The 17,235-nt window shown below is 55.2% G+C and overlaps 1 long non-coding RNA gene across 1 annotated transcript; it reads right to left on the bottom strand.

Annotated features, from left to right (window-relative positions):
- Positions 1-11,079: 11,079 nt before the first annotated feature.
- Positions 11,080-16,969, bottom strand: LOC133339291 (uncharacterized). Its single transcript, XR_009754702.1, has 3 exons — positions 16,850-16,969; positions 12,692-12,764; positions 11,080-11,969 (listed from the first exon to the last, which is right to left on the bottom strand). It is a non-coding gene; the product is annotated as an uncharacterized LOC133339291 (long non-coding RNA).
- Positions 16,970-17,235: the final 266 nt, after the last annotated feature.

The following is a 17,235-nucleotide window of genomic DNA, read 5'->3' as shown; positions in this document are numbered from 1 at the left end:
CAAAGCCCCCCCCGCCCCCGTATAGCCTTAACAGACTGTTGGGGCAAGTGCTGCTAGCCAGCAGCAGCACTTTTGAAGGCCGGCACGGCGCATGAAGAGGTGGCCACAGGGCCGGATTAAGGCGTGGGGGCTTTAGGGGCAAGTTGGAGGGCTTCCAGAGATGACGTGAGAAGTTTCTTTCGTTTGTGAATGCATTTGAATTTGTTGTTAGCCTTGTAAAAGTAAATTTAAAATTTCTATAATTTTGTTTTCTCTTCTTGGTTCTTTCGGTAAAGTCACGTAGAAGGGAAATAATAAAATAATACAAATAAAACATAATTAAATAATTCTCACGACGTTTTGGCCGCAACGCAAGCAGCTCAGGCGAAGAACAGGTCTGTCGGAAAAACAGCGTCTGAATGAACTCACTGAATGAACTCATTCATTCATGAAGTTCATTCATTCATTAAGTTAATTCATTCATGAAGTTCATTCAGTGACTTCATTCAGACGCTGTCTTTCCGACAGACCTGTTCTTCACCTGAGGACGGCTGCTTGCGTTGTGGCCGAAACGTCGTGAGAATTATTTTATTATGTTTTATTTTTATTATTTTATTACTTCCCTTCTACGTGACTGTACCGAAAGAACCAAGAAGATGAATCCCTGCAGTCACGAAAGCTTTACATCGAAATGTAACTTTGTTTTCCTTTTGAAAATATTACTGGGGGGAGAGGGGGGGCTCACAGTACCTGCAGCACAGGGGCCTACACAATCTTAATTCGGCCCTGGGTAGCCATCACCACACCCGGCCGCCTTTGTCTCTCCCGACCGCCGCTGTTTACACAGCACACCAGCTGCTCACTCATTTGAGGCTGCGTCGACCTAGGGGGAGACCCATAACCGATTCGGTTATGCATCACTGGCGTTGGGTGACCGTGAGCGAGAATCGGCCTTAGTTCCCTTGGCTCCTGGAGCCTTGATTAAAGACCTCGTGTACCTCGGGAATACTTCCTTTTCAAACATTCCCCACCCACTCGTGGCACAAACGCTGCACTGTGTCCGTGCCAGAGCGCCCCCCCCCCCCCACACACCACCCACCTTCCCCCACCGGACATGGCTCACCGGAGGTTCCTCGTAACGGAGATTGCTCATTTGAATGGGAATGTATTGTTTTCTAAACGTGTCTGATCGTTCGAGAATTACTTCAGTCAACCTTCACCCGCAACCCTCCACTCCCACCGCTCCCACCGCCCCCCCGCTCCCACCGCTCCCACCGCCCCCGCTCCCACCGCTCCCACCGCTCCCCCCGCTCCCCCCGCTCCCACCGCTCCCCCGCCCCACGCTCCCACCGCCCCCCGCTCCCACCGCTCCCACCGCTCCCACCGCTCCCCCCGCTCCCCCGCTCCCACCGCTCCCCGCTCCCCCCGCTCCCACCGCTCCCCCCGCTCCCCCCGCTCCCACCGCTCCCACCGCTCCCTCCGCTCCCCCCGCTCCCACCGCTCCCACCGCTCCCACCGCTCCCACCGCTCCCCCCGCTCCCACCGCTCCCCGCTCCCACCGCTCCCACCGCTCCCCCCACCGCCCCCATCATTCCAACCCCTTCGTTCCCTACGCCCTCACCGTTCCGTCAACTCACTCCGTTCCCTCCCCTCTGCCTCAACCTACCCCACCGCCCCTCTGCTGCGCCGCACTGTGAGTGGGTGGATGAGTGACTGGGCGGCTGGGAGAGTGGTTACGTTCATGCTGTGGCTCGCAATCGTTTTTTGGCCTCTGCTGTACCCTCCCCCACCTACCCCCCCCTCCCTCTTGATTAATTTAGTTTCAATAGAGTTCCAACCTTACCTGACCCCAAACACGTGGTTCTGAGAAATAACCGTGCGAATGGTGAACATCAATACTTTAAATCTTAAATTAAATCATTTCGTGACTGCAGGAATTCATATTCTTTGGGTCTTTCGGTAAAGTTATCGGGAGGATGATGACGATCGCTTGTGTTGTGATTGAACCATCTACGTGACTTTACCGAAACACCCAAAGAATATCAATACTTTAACCAAATGTCCGTTGCGTGAGGTATCCCAACCAGCTAGGCAACTGGAAGCGAAGAAAAAAACCATGCGCCTTTTGGCGTCATCTGGTCCAACACCATGTGAGACTAGGCGCTAAGAAAAGCTGTCTCGGGTGTGGACCAATCAATTTCAAGGACAGTGCATACATTATCAGAGATATGTTTTTGTTTGCATTCCGACCGCAGGTATTGTGATCAATGCAAACATAACTCCTTGTAAAAAAGGTGTCAGTTTTTTTTGCCAGATAAAAGGGTAAAAAACAATTATCATATTTTCTACTTGCAAATGAGGTTCCAATGGTGTAAATGCTTACCCCAGCTCTCATACTCTGATGGTTAATTGTCCTTGAGTTGTGCGCCTTTTGGCGTCATCTGGTCCAACACCATGTGAGACTAGGCTCTAAAGAAAGCTGTCTCGGGTGTGGACCAATCAACTTCAAGGACAGTGCATACATTATCAGAGTTGTGTTTTTGTTTGCATTCCGACCGCAGGTATTGTGGTCAATGCAAACATGACTCCTTGTAAAAAAAAGTGTCAGTTTTGTTGCCAGATAAAAAGGGTAAAAAAACCAATTATCATATTTTGCTACTGGCAAAGAATGTTCCAATGACGTATCCTTGTTATTTTATATTGGCCCAGTCATACACTAACATTCGCCAATGACTTCTCACCTCGTGATATCGTTTCACACATTCATAAATGACCTCACGTGGATCCGCTGGGACATTGCTACGTAGTCCCCCCCCCTCCCACTTGTAGTAGTCAGGAGGCGAATGAGTGTCGTATTCGTAGGTTTTGTCGGTAAAGTCACGTAGGTAAAACATTAAAATTAATAAAAGTAAAATAAAATAAAAATCACGACGTTTCGGAGGCAACACAAGCTTCCGTCTTCAGGTGGAAGACGGAAGCTTGTGTTGCCTCCGAAACGTCGTGATTTTTATTTTATTTTACTTTTATTAATTTTAATGTTTCACCTACGTGACTTTACCGAAAAAACCTAAGAATATGAATCCTTGCAGTCACGAAAGCTTCAAATCTAGAATGAATGAGTGTGTCGTGTTCGTGGGCGCGTTACTCATGAAGTTGCCGCTGGAATTCGCCAGTTTAGCCTCAGCTCTGACACCGAGCTTAGCCTGGAGTGGTTGCACATCTCGGTCATTCGCACACGATCCCCGCTCAAAGCACCCCGTAGCACCTGCCACGTGGGCGAAGTGGGAGTGATACGAAGGCGAGTGATTGGAGGAAATCGGACAGCGAAGTTTGCGGGAAAATCGACCCGCGGTAAGTAGCGATCGGTCCGCGACAAGGGGTGAGCGATTGGAGCGAGAGTCGGTGAGTGAAGATCGGAGGCTGTGGTGCCACCGGTGATGAGAGTCGCCTCCGAACGCGGGGGCCCACGAGAGGGGATTCGAGCAACTGGTTCAGGGACGTCCACGTGGTTTTATTTGACGGTATTCATGGTGACGACAGAGAACACACGACGAACACAATCCAGCGAACAATCAACATCGACGGCCTCGTCGCACAATTAGTACACGTCCTTAACACACGCCTCGATCGCAAGACTTTGTTTTGCTGCTGCTACTGCTGCTGCTACTGCTGCTGCTACTGCTGCTGCTACTGCTGCTGCTGCTGACGGCGGCGGCGTGTTTGGCCATGAGATGAAGACCGCACAACAGTAAGCAGCGCATATTGTTAGGTTTTTCGGTTAAAGTCACGTAGGTAAAAAAAAATATAATTCATAAAGTAAAATAAAAATAAAATAAAAATCACGACGTTTATTTTATTTTACTTTTATTAATTTTTTTACCTACGTGACTTTACCGAAAAAACCTAAGAATATGAATCCTTGCAGCCACGAAAGCTTCAAATCTAGAACTAAGCAGCGCACCACCCTGTGCGCGGGTGCCGCTCCTCTGCAGACAGCGACACGGAGACACGGTCAAACAACGTCAACGGCTCGGCAAACAATGTGTCAACGGGCGCTGCCCCGAAACGCGAAACAAATGTGTATTAGGCGACGTTTCGGGCAATGTCCCTTCTTCACAGCGGCGAGAACGGACAAGGGCCATTGCCCGGAACGTTGCGTGGTTGTCCCTCTGAGGGTGGCAGCGTTTTGTTGACGCGTGTGGCCGTCGCCGCGTGCCACGTGCAGCGGAACCCGCGATGGGGCCGTGGGGTCACTGCTGCCCGCGGGGTCACTGCTGCCCGCGGGGTCACTGCTGCCTGCGGGGTCACTGCTGCCCGCGGGGTCACTGCTGTCCGTGGGGTCACTGCTTCCCGTGGGGTCACTGCTTCCCGCGGGGTCACTGCTGCCCGCGGGGTCACTGCTGCCCGTGGGGTCACTGCTGCCCACGGGGTCACTGCTGCCGTGGAGTCACTGCTTCCCGCGGGGTCACTGCTTCCCGCGGGGTCACTGCTGCCCGTGGGGTCACTGCTTCCCGCGGGGTCACTGCTGCCCGCGGGGTCACTGCTGCCCGTGGGGTCACTGCTGCCCGTGGGGTCACTGCTGCCCGCGGGGTCACTGCTGCCCGCGGGGTCACTGCTGCTGGTGGTGTTGATGTTGGTGGTGGTGTTGATCGTGGTGGTGGTCACGTTGCACATGGGGCTATGGAGGCAGCCGCAGCAGCGAGGGCTAGGTGGATCACCGCACACACACGCACACACACACGCACGCGTGATATTGTCGTGAAACTCCCTTCTCCCCGTGGGTGGGCGTCAATGAGGAGCCATACCACCCTGGCTCGCCAGTAGAGCGCGGTCGAATTCAAGTGCGGACTAATCTCCACCTGTTCCTTCTGCGCGGGGATACAGCGTTGCCCCCTCGCACTCCTCACCTTCGCCCAACAAAAACCACGACAAAGACAACTCCATTGTTGAGTTCGAGACAAAACCCGTATCCCCACGCGCTTTCATTTTGTCTCTTGCCGTGTCATAGCCCCGCGCCGTATCGCCTCGGGGAATGTCGCGGTCGAAGAGCGCGTCGACACAAATTTAGTTTTTTTAGTGTTTTGCTTTGTTGGTAGCAAACTTGGCGCACCGCTGAGTCGGTCAGGTCGGCTGAACGACCGGGTCTGGCAGAACCCTCTCGCGTGTCAAGGGGGTGCCCAATAACGGTGCGTCGTGCGACGTAGTCGGGGAAACGTTCGCAGTGTATTGGTGTTAACTACTCGCTGTTCGCAAGCTGTGAGAGAGCGGATCGTAAACAGTCAGGGTCAAATGGGTGAGGTAGGATCCAAACGCCAGATTGGGAAGGACCAATCGGAGGGTCCCACAAGGTGGCCGGGGATTGGACAACCCGGCCACGAACAGGTATAAAGCCGGAGCGCTGAGAGCTCTTGGCCAGTTCTGCTACACGAAGACCCAAGTCAGCCGAAGACATCTAGGACCCTGGACCAAGCCCTCCAGCTTTTATCAGGGCTCGGGCTCAGAGTAACACAGTGGTCGGGGAGAGATCCCCTAGGTCCCGCCAGAGGACGCTGGGATAGCAGGGAGAATTAGATAGCCTGCAAGGTCCGGAGGCTGTTGTCTCCTCAGGGTAACCGGGTGAGGGGACATATACCCATTTAGCGCGATAGGGACCTGTGTATTTAGATAATAACCAGTGTGTGCCATAAAGAGTTTACAAGTCCGTCCTTTACAACACTACAGCAGCACCGGAACGCGTGGGCACATTCGTTTCAAACAAACCACAACATTTACCGTCGAAATACGTCACGCGAAAGAAAAACCTTCCCAAAAAAATGTGCGTGTGTGTGCTCCGCTCGCAACATGGACTTATCGCTCTCTCACAGCCGTTCACCATTCGCTGGGTAGGCACACCGGTCTTACCACATTCGTCCGTTGTGATGGCGGCACACCGTTTGAATCCATTGGAAGGGAGGGGGGGGGGTGACAGCAGCACGATGATCGATGATGGGGGGGGGGGGGGGGTGATCACGCTGTTGCGTCCTGTCGGGTGGGGGCTAGCACGATCAGGTGACCGCACCTGAACGGGACCCATCAGTTGGCCATCAGGGCCCCACCAGTGGCCCCCACCCTCCCTTGCAATGAAGAACACGGACCCACCTGGGCCACCTACCGGCCGCCGAAGGACCTTACTTCCTATATACCCGGCTCACCACACAGCTACGACTACTACGACTACGTAGATCTCTACCACGTCACGGCACGACATCGGCCACCGCTTTGTCGACACTGAAGCCACCGCGAGGCACGCACAGACACGCACAGGCATGATGATGGAGGAGGCCCATCGTCGTTCCACGGAAGCCATCAACAGTGGACGCGCGCTACGCAACACCAAACGCGTCGCCGTCGAGCGCGCAGAGGGTTGCGGTAGCCCCCACGGTGACCCCCCCCAGGTGACCCCCACGGTGACCCCACGGTGACCCCACAGTGACTGTCACGGTGACCCCCCACGGTGACACCCACGGTGGGGAAAGCCACGGCTCTGAGAACAACATGCAGCGCTTGCCGAGAATTCACACCTTTTTTTAACCACTGGCCAGTTTTCTGTCTAAGTGACTACATTATCATAATCGTAGTAACTACTTAGCAGTGGTGTAGTGGATCTACAGTATCAGTGGCGTGGTGACTACATTATCAGTGGTGTAGTAACTACATGTATCAGTATCGTAGTAACTACATTATCAGTGGCGTGGTGACTACATTATCAGTGGTGGATACTACATTATCAGTATCGTGTAACTACATTATCAGTGGAGTGGTGACTAATTATCAGTGGGGAGTGACTACATTATCCAGTGGTGTAGTAACTACATTATCAGTGGTGTAGTAACTACATTACAGTGGTGTAGTGGGACATACATTGTCAGTGGTGTAGATAACTACATTATCAGGAAGTAGTAACTACATTATCAGTGGAGTAGTAACTACATTATCAGTGGGTAGTAAATAACATTATCAGTGGCCTAGTAAACTACTCCTACTGTCCCTCATCACGTCTACCGCGTTTTGAACACGAAGGCTTTTCGCGACCAATCTCCGGCGAAGCGTAAATCTACTCGAATTGTAAATGTCGCGATGTTACTACCAACGCAACCGTGTGCTGACTAGCAACTTAATTGGCCTCTTTGTTTACGTGACAACCTGAAATAAATTGGCTGTGTCGGGTGGTGGCGCGTTTAAACAACAACGTTGATATTACACGATCTAATCTAAAACACCTTTCATGAATTAATACCGCGTTTTAATACTTTTTTGTTTGTATTTTACAACCGTTGTGAAAACATATATGGTTGGTTAAGAGGGGGCCCCAATTCAGTAGGCTTTGGCCACCGCAGCTCGGGGTCAGGGTGTGGTCAAAGCACCCACTGCTCCCGCGATCGTTACGCGACTGCCCCACCCAGAACACATCGGCAGGCCCGCGCTAGGCACGAGTGGGGGTGTTTATTCTATCCCTCCACCGGCTGTTTGCCAAGCCGAGCCGGAATCAACTCTGAAACCCCTCCACGCCGCAGCCACCTCTCAAAACACCGCGATCTGGTTGGGGACAAAGCAGGGCCAGGCTGGCACCGTGCTTGCTCGGCTGTATCCGGTCACGTGTCTTGGGCGGCGAGCGGCTCGCAATGGCAAAAGCCGATGAGATCACATCATGCTTGGGAGTTGACCGCTGTTGATTTCCGCTTTGTGTGGAAATCAACAGTGGTCGCCCAATGGGGGGGCTGTAGGGGGGGGGGCGGTGCGGGGGGGGGGGGTAGTGGGGGGGGGGTGCATGGTGGGGGGGGGGCCCCTGTGATGTGGGTTCCCAGTAAGTTTGACCGCTCTCTCTCTCTCTGCTTGTTTGCTGATTGGTAATTTTGCCGTTGCGTTGCAAAATTAAATAAGACGAGAAGCAGTTAGTGTTGTTGCTTTGGTGAGTGTGTGGTCGGTCTGAATACGGACCGCCGTGACCCGCCCTTTGCACGGGAAACCCCGCGGGTATTACAATGATACAAATAACGGTTGTGTGTAGAATAAGTTAAATTGTCTTCTTGTTTCTTTCGGTAAAGTCACGTAGAAGGGAAGTAATAAAATAATAAAAATAAAACATAATAAAACAATTCTTTTTATATTTTATTACTTCCCTTCTCCGTGACTTTACCGAATAAGAACCAAAGAAGATGAATCCCTGCAGTCACGAAAGCTTTAAATCGAAAGTTAAATTGTGGTAGCGCTGTGCGGAGAGAGGAGAGAGACGGTGGACAAACTCCGCGGAGCGAGAAGGCGGCAATCAGCTATCAGCAGCCACGCAACGAGGAGCCGGACGCTACCCAACAATTGCCCACGTTCTGCGGTCCTGTCTGTACGACTGGGGGGGGGGGGGGGTGGGGGGCGCTCGTGATTCGGACAATCGTCGCTTGGGTCTCAATCCGTCGATTGACTCCCCCCCGCCACCCACTCACCCCAATTGTATGTCGATTAGTGTATATTAATGTACGGTCCAATGCTATGTATAGTATTTTTGTGTGTCTATGGGTCTCTGTAAGTCCATGGATACAATGCTATTCCATACTCTCTATGTATGTCTATGGGGTCCCTGAAGAACTATGGGACAATGTTATTCTATAGTACCTATGTAAGTCTGTGGGTCATGCATTACGAAATGTTTTCTATGTATGTCTACGGATCTCTGTGTAAGCGTGAGTGTGTGTGTGTGGGTTTCTGTTGTGAGTCTATTGTCAGTTGAAAACGTTCCGATAATTGTCGGTAAAGTCGGCAAATGTGTTCAATGCGCGTCCTGTGCTATCACGTGGCCTTCGAGCAGTGGATCCGTCAAAAGTGTCGAGTCCGCGTCTCCCGTGCCACTACCAGAGCCGACTCGACGGTGAAGTGGTCAACAGCCGGAGGCCGCAGACCCGGCCCACCTTTTTGCCCGCCAACGATTCGGTTCGGGAAGAATACTCCCAGGAACGCGGGCAGCGAAAACGTCGGACATCGCGTGCCCGAACGACGACGACGGAGCCGCTTGGCCGGGGTTGGGGGGTTGATAAAAAATAAAATAAAGGCGACGTCTACCTCCGAGATCCGGGCCCCCCCCCCTTCTCCTTACGCCATGGGGGTCGCCCCCCACTCCTGCCTGGAGCCCACGTGGGGCTGTTGGGGCGAGTGCTGTCACGGCGCACGACGGCGTTGTGGGCAGTGCCGGATTACACTCGTAGCACAAGTAGCTACTACACGTGTGTAGTAGCTACACATGTGTAGTAGCTACATGTGTAGTAGCTTCTTGTGTAGGCTACACGTGTAGTAGCTACCCACATGTAGTAGCTACACGTGTAGTAGCTACCTGTGTAGTAGCTACACGTGTAGTAACTACACATGTAGTAGCTACACATGTGGTAGTTACTACACGTGTAGTAGCTACATGTGTAGCAGCTACACATGTGTAGCTACATATGTAGTAGCTACTACACATGTAGTAGCTACATACATGTAGTAGCTACACGTGGTAGTTACTACACGTGTAGTAGCTACGGGCCCCGCACTTTCAAGGGCCCCGCGCTAAATGCTTTCAAGCTATCAATTCCGGTCAGTGAATCTGCACTTGCTCTATCACTATAGTACTAATACGCCTTCAATTTAATGAACGACTGGGCGTTTAGGTAGGTGAGCGATTGTCGTATTATCTGGCTGCGTAGCAAATAAAAAACAATACAATGACTTACTACGCAGTCTGTGAACAATGTTTGCGTTTTAATATTCGCGTGCTTTTAAATTTTATTCAGTGGCCACTTCTTATAACATAATCCTACAGGCCCCGCACGAGTTTAATCCGGCAACCGGTTGTGTGGGGGGGGGGGGGGTGGGTCGGCACCACGCAACGTGCGGCCGCACCAGCTTGCTCATTCGAGGGCTCCGGGTCGTTCCTTCGAGGGGGAGAGCCCGGGACCGGTTCGGATATTTCTCGCCGTCCCGCAAGGTCGATGGGTCGATCGAACGCGGCCGTGATCACCTCGAGCCACGTTGCGCAGGGATTGGTTGGGTTGGAGTGGGGGGGGGGGGCTCTCTCTGTCTGTTCAGTCCTACCTCCTCGAATCTTCACTAAGTGCAAAACCACCACCCCATGGCGATTTGAATTTGAGCTCTTTTCAAATCACCAAGCTGGTGTTGGTTCCACCGCGATGATTTGAAGTTGGTACAAAACACCAGCTCTGAGCTCAAGTTGAAATCACCAAGGATGGAGCCAAACACCACCTTGGAGTCAAACACCACCTTGAAATCACCACGGGAGGAGTCAAACACCACCGTTGGTGATTTCAACTTGAGCCCTTCAAGTGGGGGGTTTTAAAAATACAAAATATTAAAATTAAAATAAATTTCTATTTTAAAATCGTGACCGTTTTGAAGATAATTTCGGCCACGTGCGATTTCGTCGTGTTGACCATTTCGGCCACGTGACTGTCGGAGTCAACGCCCTGACAAAGCGACGCCCGTCGCGACCCTGGAGGGCAACGCAACGCAAGCGCAGACGGAGGTCGCCCGCTTGGGGCAGAATATCACGAGGCGGATTGAGCGGCGCCCTCCTCCCCAGAGGTCGCAAACGGGTTTTGATTCCTTACCCGTACCCGACCGCACCAGGGTCACAAACGGCGACCCGTTCCCTATACCCGAAATGAGTGACAAACGGCTACTCACCAGTGACTCACGGCCTACCCGTACCCGTACCCGACCGCACCAGGGTCACAAACGACTACCCGTACCCGCTGGGTACGGGTAGCCGGGTATCGGGTAGGGTACGGTATGGGTACCTGGTTGCGACCTCTGCTCCATCCCCTCCACAAACCGCTTGGCGTTGTTCGCGCGTGCTGTCCGTCAGAACCAGGGCGCACGCGGACCAAGCGATGCCCCTTTTTGGCCTGTTGGGTCCTGCAAACAGATTTATCCAGCGCATTGAGGCTCGCTCTGCTCCCCACGGCACATCTGAACGTCGGAGAGTTTGTTGTTGTTGTTGTTGTTTGTTGCTCGCGCCGCTTGACATGTACGCACTGCGCGTTCGTGCGGCCGACGGTTCGTGCACAACCAAGCGGGGCCGCCGTTACCCCCCTGTTAGCTACGCGGGGGGGTGGCTCGCTCCGTCGCCTACCGAGTCCGGATCGCAGCGCGCCAGCCTTGCGCCCTGACCGATACACGAAGCTCTTCCTAGACGTCTACATTTGCGTTCGCAAAGGCTCCTAAATGTGTGTGGGGGGGGGTCACCCCGGGGTTAACCGTGCAATAGCGGCGTTTTAGTTTCAGTGATTCGGCGCGGTTGGCTACGTGCGGCGCGCGAGAAGTCGGACGCGCACAACGCACAACACAACACGTGGCGCGTGGTATGCTCTCGACTCAAGCTACCGCGCCCCAGGGCCTCCACCGCGATTCCAATCGGGGCTCAGCCACGCGCTCGTGTCAGGGATGATAACACGCGGCTCACAGTTGTGGCAAATCGTTGAGAGAGAGGGAGAGGGGGGAGGGAGGAAGGAAGGGAGGGCGAGGTGAGGGAGAAGTGAAACGACCGCGTGAGACCAGAAAAAAAAATTGCGCGACGTTCGCGAAAGAAAGGAGCGGGGAGACGAAAACGACGCGGCAGCATCGCGTACGGAGACGAAACAGCGCGGCGAGAAAGCGACGACGGTCAATCACGGACATCGACAGCTGAAGGATGCCGAGTGAAGGGCGAGGAGGAGGAGGAGGAGGAGAGGAGGGAGGGAGGGGGAGGGAGGATGAGGAGGCTGTGGCGCACGTGGATTGAATAACGTGTTCTTCTTCTTTTAAATATGTTGGGATCTTCTTCCTCGTCCCTCCTCATCTTCATCCTCCTCCTCCACTCGTTCGCTCGCTCCTCTTCTTCTTATTCCTGCTCCGAGGGTGCTGATGCTGCTGATGGTGCTGATGGTGCTGATGGGTGTTGGGCTGCCACTTAGGCAACGATCAGCAGACTGCACGCCACGCGCGGAGCAACGGGGAGTGGGTGAGGGAGAGAGGGAGACAGGGAGGTGGTGAGGGGGGTGGTGAGGGAGGGGGTGAGGGAGAGAGGGAGACAGGGAGGGGGTGAGGGAGGGGTGAGGGAGGGGGTGAGAGAGAGAGGGAGACAGGGAGGGGGTGAGGGAGGTGGTGGATGAGGGAGGGGGTGGTGAGGGAGGGGGTGAGGGAGGGGGTGAGGGAGGGGTGAGGGAGGTGGTGAGGGAGGGGTGAGGGAGGGGGGTGAGGGAGGTGGTGAGAGGGGGGTGAGGAGGGGGGGGAGGGGTGAGGGGGGTGTGAGGGAGGGGGTGAGGAGGGGGTGGTGAGGGAGGGGGTGAGGGAGGGGGTGAGGAGGGAGGTGGTGAGGGAGGGGTGAGGGAGGGGGTGAGGAGGGGGTGAGGGGGGGTGAGGGAGGGGGGTGGGAGGTGGTGAGGGAGGAGGGTGAGGGAGGGGGTGAGGGGGTGGTGAGGGAGAGGGTGAGGGAGAGAGGGAGACAGGGACGGGGTGAGGCAGGGAGTGGGTGAGGGAGAGAGGGAGGGGGTGAGGGAGGGAGGGGTGAGGCAGGGGGGGAGGGGTGAGGGGGTGGGGGGGAGGGGGTGGGGAGGGAGGGAGGTGAGGGAGGGAGGTGGTGAGGTGGGTGACCAGGTCCCCTGTGGGTGACCAGGTCCCCTGGTGTGTGACCAGGTCTCTTGCGGCTCACCAGCTGAGGATGAAGAGGGGGATGACGCCAGCGCTCCACGGCGTTCCGCGTCCCAGCCTCGCGGCGCCGTTTCCTTCAGGTGCGAACCACGCAGCAGCAGAAGCAGCAGGAGCAGCAGCAGGAGCAGCAGCAGGAGCAGGAACAGCAGCATCAGCAGCAGCAGGAGCAGCAGCAGGAGCAGCAGCAGCAGGAGCAGCAGGAGCAGCAGGAGCAGCAGCAGCAGGAGCAGCAGCAGTAGCAGCAGCAGTAGCAACAGCAGCAGCAGGAGCAGCAGCAGCAGCAGAGCAGCGCAGCAGCAGGAGCAGCAGAAGCAGGAGCAGCAGGAGCAGCAGTAGCAGCAGCAGCAGCAGGGCAGCAGCAGCAGGAGCAGCAGGAGCAGCAGCAGCAGCAGGCAGCAGCAGCAGCAGGAGCAGCAGCAGAAGCAGCAGCAGCAGTAGCAGCAGCAGTAGCAGCAGCAGGAGCAGCAGCAGGAGCAGCAGCAGCAGTAGCAGCAGCAGGAGCAGCAGCAGGAGCAGCAGCAGTAGCAACAGCAGCAGTAGCAGGAGCAGCAGCAGCAGGAGCAGCAGCAGGAACAGCAGCAGCAGGAGCAGCAGCAGGAGCAGCAGCAGCAGGAGCAGCAGCAGCAGGAGCAGCAGCAGCAGGAGCAGCAGCAGGAGCAGCAGCAGCAGGAGCAGCAGGAGCAGCAGCAGCAGGAACAGCAGCAGCAGGAGCAGCAGCAGGAGCAGCAGAGCAGCAGCAGCAGAGGAGCAGCAGCAGAGCAGCAGCAGGAGCAGCAGCAGGAGCAGCAGCAGCAGAGCAGCAGCAGCGGAGCCAGCAGCAGCAGGAACGCAGCAGCAGAGCAGAGCAGCAGGAGCAGCAGAGCAGCAGCAGCAGCAGGAGCACAGCAGGAGCAGCAGGAGCGCAGCAGGAGCAGCAGCAGGAGCAGCAGGGGGGGTGGGTAAGAGACAGACCGCGCGTCCTCACCTTGTAGACCTCAAAACTCGCCGCGCATCACAGCGTCAAACCCGCGAAGCTAAAGGGGCAGCCCTGCAATGGCGCCCTGCTGACGGAAGGAGGGCGTTTCGCGCGAGAGGGAGCCCCCTCGATTGTGGAGCTCGGAGTTCCCCACGCGGTGCCCCCCCCCCACTACCCGCGGCACCGCGAGCTGGAGAGCAAGCGACTGCGGTGACCGCGGGGACACCGCTGCTGACGATGGCGACACTGATGACGACACTGATGATGATGATAAAGGTGATGGTGGTGTTGATAATGATGATGGTGATGATGATGTTGATGATGATGCTAATGATGCTGTTACTGATGATGCTGATGGTGCTGATGATGCTGCTGCTACTGATAGTGCTGAGGATGCTGATGGTGCTGATGGTGCTGATGATGCTGAGATGCTGATGGTGCTGATGGTGTTGATGATGATGGTGCTGATGGTGTTGATGATGATGGTGCTACTGATGGTACTGATGATGCTGCTGCTACTGATGGTGCTGATGATGCTGCTGCTACTGATGGTGCTGATGCTGCTGCTACTGATGGTGCTGATGCTACTAATGGTGCTGATGATGCTGATGATGCTGCTACTGATGCTACTGATGATGCTGATGATGCTGATGATGCTGCTACTGATGCTACTGATGGTGCTGATGATGCTGCTACTGATGATGCTGATGATGCTGATGATGCTGATGCTGCTGCTACTGATGGTGCTGATGCTACTAATGGTGCTGATGATGCTGATGATGCTGCTACTGATGCTACTGATGATGCTGATGATGCTGATGATGCTGCTACTGATGCTACTGATGGTGCTGATGATGCTGCTACTGATGATGCTGATGATGCTGCTACTGATGCTACTGATGATGCTGATGATGCTGCTATGATGCTACTGATGATGCTGATGGTGCTGATGATGCTGATGATGCTGCTGTACTGATGATGCTGATGATGCTGCTACTGATGCTACTGATGATGCTGATGGTGCTGATGATGCTGATGATGCTGCTGCTACTAATGATGTGATGATGCTGCTACTGATGGTGCTGATGATGCTGATGCTACTGATGGTACTGATGATGGGATAACGATACTGACGAGTTTGCGACGGGAGCATTAAAAAAAACCCTGGTCTGCACTCAAACTCAGGTGACCCAAACTGTAAGTCCCCGCATGTCTATGGGTCTCCATTCGTCTTTGGTCTTTATGTGAGCCGATACATTATTTTTACACGAAATGTTACTGGACAGAATCCCTTTGAAAAAACTTAAAATAGCACAACCTCCAGACTTGGAAAATTACAGGTTCCTTCTAGATTTGAAGCTTTCGTGACTGCAAGGATTCATATTATTAGGTTTTTTCGGGTAAAGTCACGTAGGTAAAACATCAAAATTAATGAAAATAAAATAAAATAAATCACGACGTTTTCGGAGGCAACACAGGCTTCCTGCTTTAGGGGCTTGGGGCGTCTATTGCCATATTCAGTTGATGTCCGATTCTGAGTGGACTCTTTACTTTCCATCTTCTCTTCGGAGATTGTCGAACATGAACCGTATTCTTTGGGTTTTTCCGGTAAAGGCAGCAAGCCACGGGACTTCACCGAAAACACCCAACCTAATATTGAATTCCTGCAGTCACGGAAGCATTAAGTCAAAACGGCAACCGCCTTGCTTGTGATGTGACTCACTCACTCCCTACCCCACTCTATTTATCTTACCCCTCTCCCTACATGCTCTCTCTACCTCTCCCCTCTAATCTCACTCTACTCCCCCCCCACGCTCTCTCCCAGTCATCCCTTCTCATCTCACTCTACTCCCCTCCACGCAATCCCTACCCTCTCCCTTCTCATCTCACTCTACTCCCCTCCACACACTTCCTACCTCCCCCCTTCGCATCTCACTCCACTCCATTCCACGTTCTCTCTCTCCCCCACAGTCCTCCCCTTTCATCTCACTCCACTTCTCCTCCACGCACTCTCCTACCTTCATCTCACTCTACTCCCCTCCACGCACTCTCCTATCTTTCCCCCTCCCATCTCCACTCCACTCCCTTCCACGCACTCCCCTACCTCTCATCTCACTCCACTCCCCTCCACGCACTCTCCTACCTCTCACTCTTCATCTCACTCCACTCTTCTCCACGCTTTCTCCCTCCGCCCGGAGCAGCCCACCATTCGCAGGAAACGGGCGGACCACTCACAACTCGCACAGCTCGATGTGGGAATCCATCGAACGTCCGGCCACCCTCGCAAGCCAAACCCCCCGAAGCCTTTCAGCATCTCCTGTTCCCCGTTCCACTCCACAGCTCAACCCACTTCAACATAAATGATCCTCAAGGTGGTCACCCCCGGGGTGCACACTAATACAAAATGGGCCGAGGCAATTCAATGTTGGTATTTCTGGGACACTATTTTTGTGTACTTCACTCCAACGACTGGGGCACCAATCAATCCGACATCGACACGCAGCTGAGGACGATTGCGCCGAGACCCCGAGCCGCGCTCGCGGTACGCACCGTGGCGGCGGTGCATCGTGAGCGCAGCTCGTCGAGACGAGTTCGATAGCGCATCGTCCACCATTAACAGACTAAAAGCGACTGCGTCACGGACATTACGCGGTACTCTGGCACATCCCGCGGGGGTACCGCCATGAGGTTCATTTCACGTCTCATCTTCTCCACATCCGCAGGGCACCCCCAGTGGCAGCTGCTTCCGGTGCGGCGCAAAAGCCCACTCAGCACCGGTAATGGTGGACACTGATAACATGTTTGTTTTTGACGAATGTGGCTCAAATAATTACGCCAAGCCACGCCCATTCCCCCCCACCACACCCAAGCCACGCCCCCCAGCCAAGCCACGCCCCTTCTCCCCACCCACCACGCCAAGCCACGCCCCTTCCCCCCACCCCACCACGCCAAGTCACGCCCCTTCCCCCCACCCCACCCACGCCAAGACAAGCCACGCCCCCCGCCACAGCCACGCCCCTTCCCCCCACCCCACCACGCCAAGCCACGCCCCTTCCCCCCACCCCACCACGCCAAGACAAGCCACGCCCCCGCCAAGCCACGCCCTTCCCCCCCCACCACACGCCAAGCCACGCCCCTTCCCCCACCCCACCACGCCAAGCACGCCCTTCCCCCACCCCCACACGCCCACACCCCCCGACTCACCCTCAACTGTGACGACAAACGTCGCCTCCTGGCGGCTCACGCGGTTGGAGGCGACGCACGAGTAGGTGGCGGCGTCGTCGGCCGCAGGCCGTCGATGGCGAGCGTGGCGTTGTTGTCGGCGTAAGCGCAGGTGGCGCCGCGGCAGCAGCGCGGGCTCCCCGCCGCGGCTCCACGCCAGCGACACCTCGTCGCCCGACGACACCGAGCAGGAGAGGCTCACGTTTCTGGCCCTCCGCCCAGGTCCCGCTCGACGCCGGGTTAGGCGACGGGGGAGAGCGAGGACCCCCCACACGGGGTCTGGAGGGGGGAGAGGTGTGGGGGAGGCGGTAGGGGTTACGGGGAAAGGGTGCAGGGAAGAGAGCGGTGGTCAGGGTCGTGGCTGTGAG

This window comes from Lethenteron reissneri, unplaced genomic scaffold (genome assembly GCF_015708825.2).
Source record: "Lethenteron reissneri isolate LAM-NWPU_2019-01 unplaced genomic scaffold, ASM1570882v1 scaffold_1756, whole genome shotgun sequence".
Lineage (NCBI taxonomy): Eukaryota > Metazoa > Chordata > Hyperoartia > Petromyzontiformes > Petromyzontidae > Lethenteron > Lethenteron reissneri.
The sequence above is the reverse complement of the archived record's forward strand: the minus strand, read 5'-3'. Positions and strand labels throughout refer to the sequence as shown.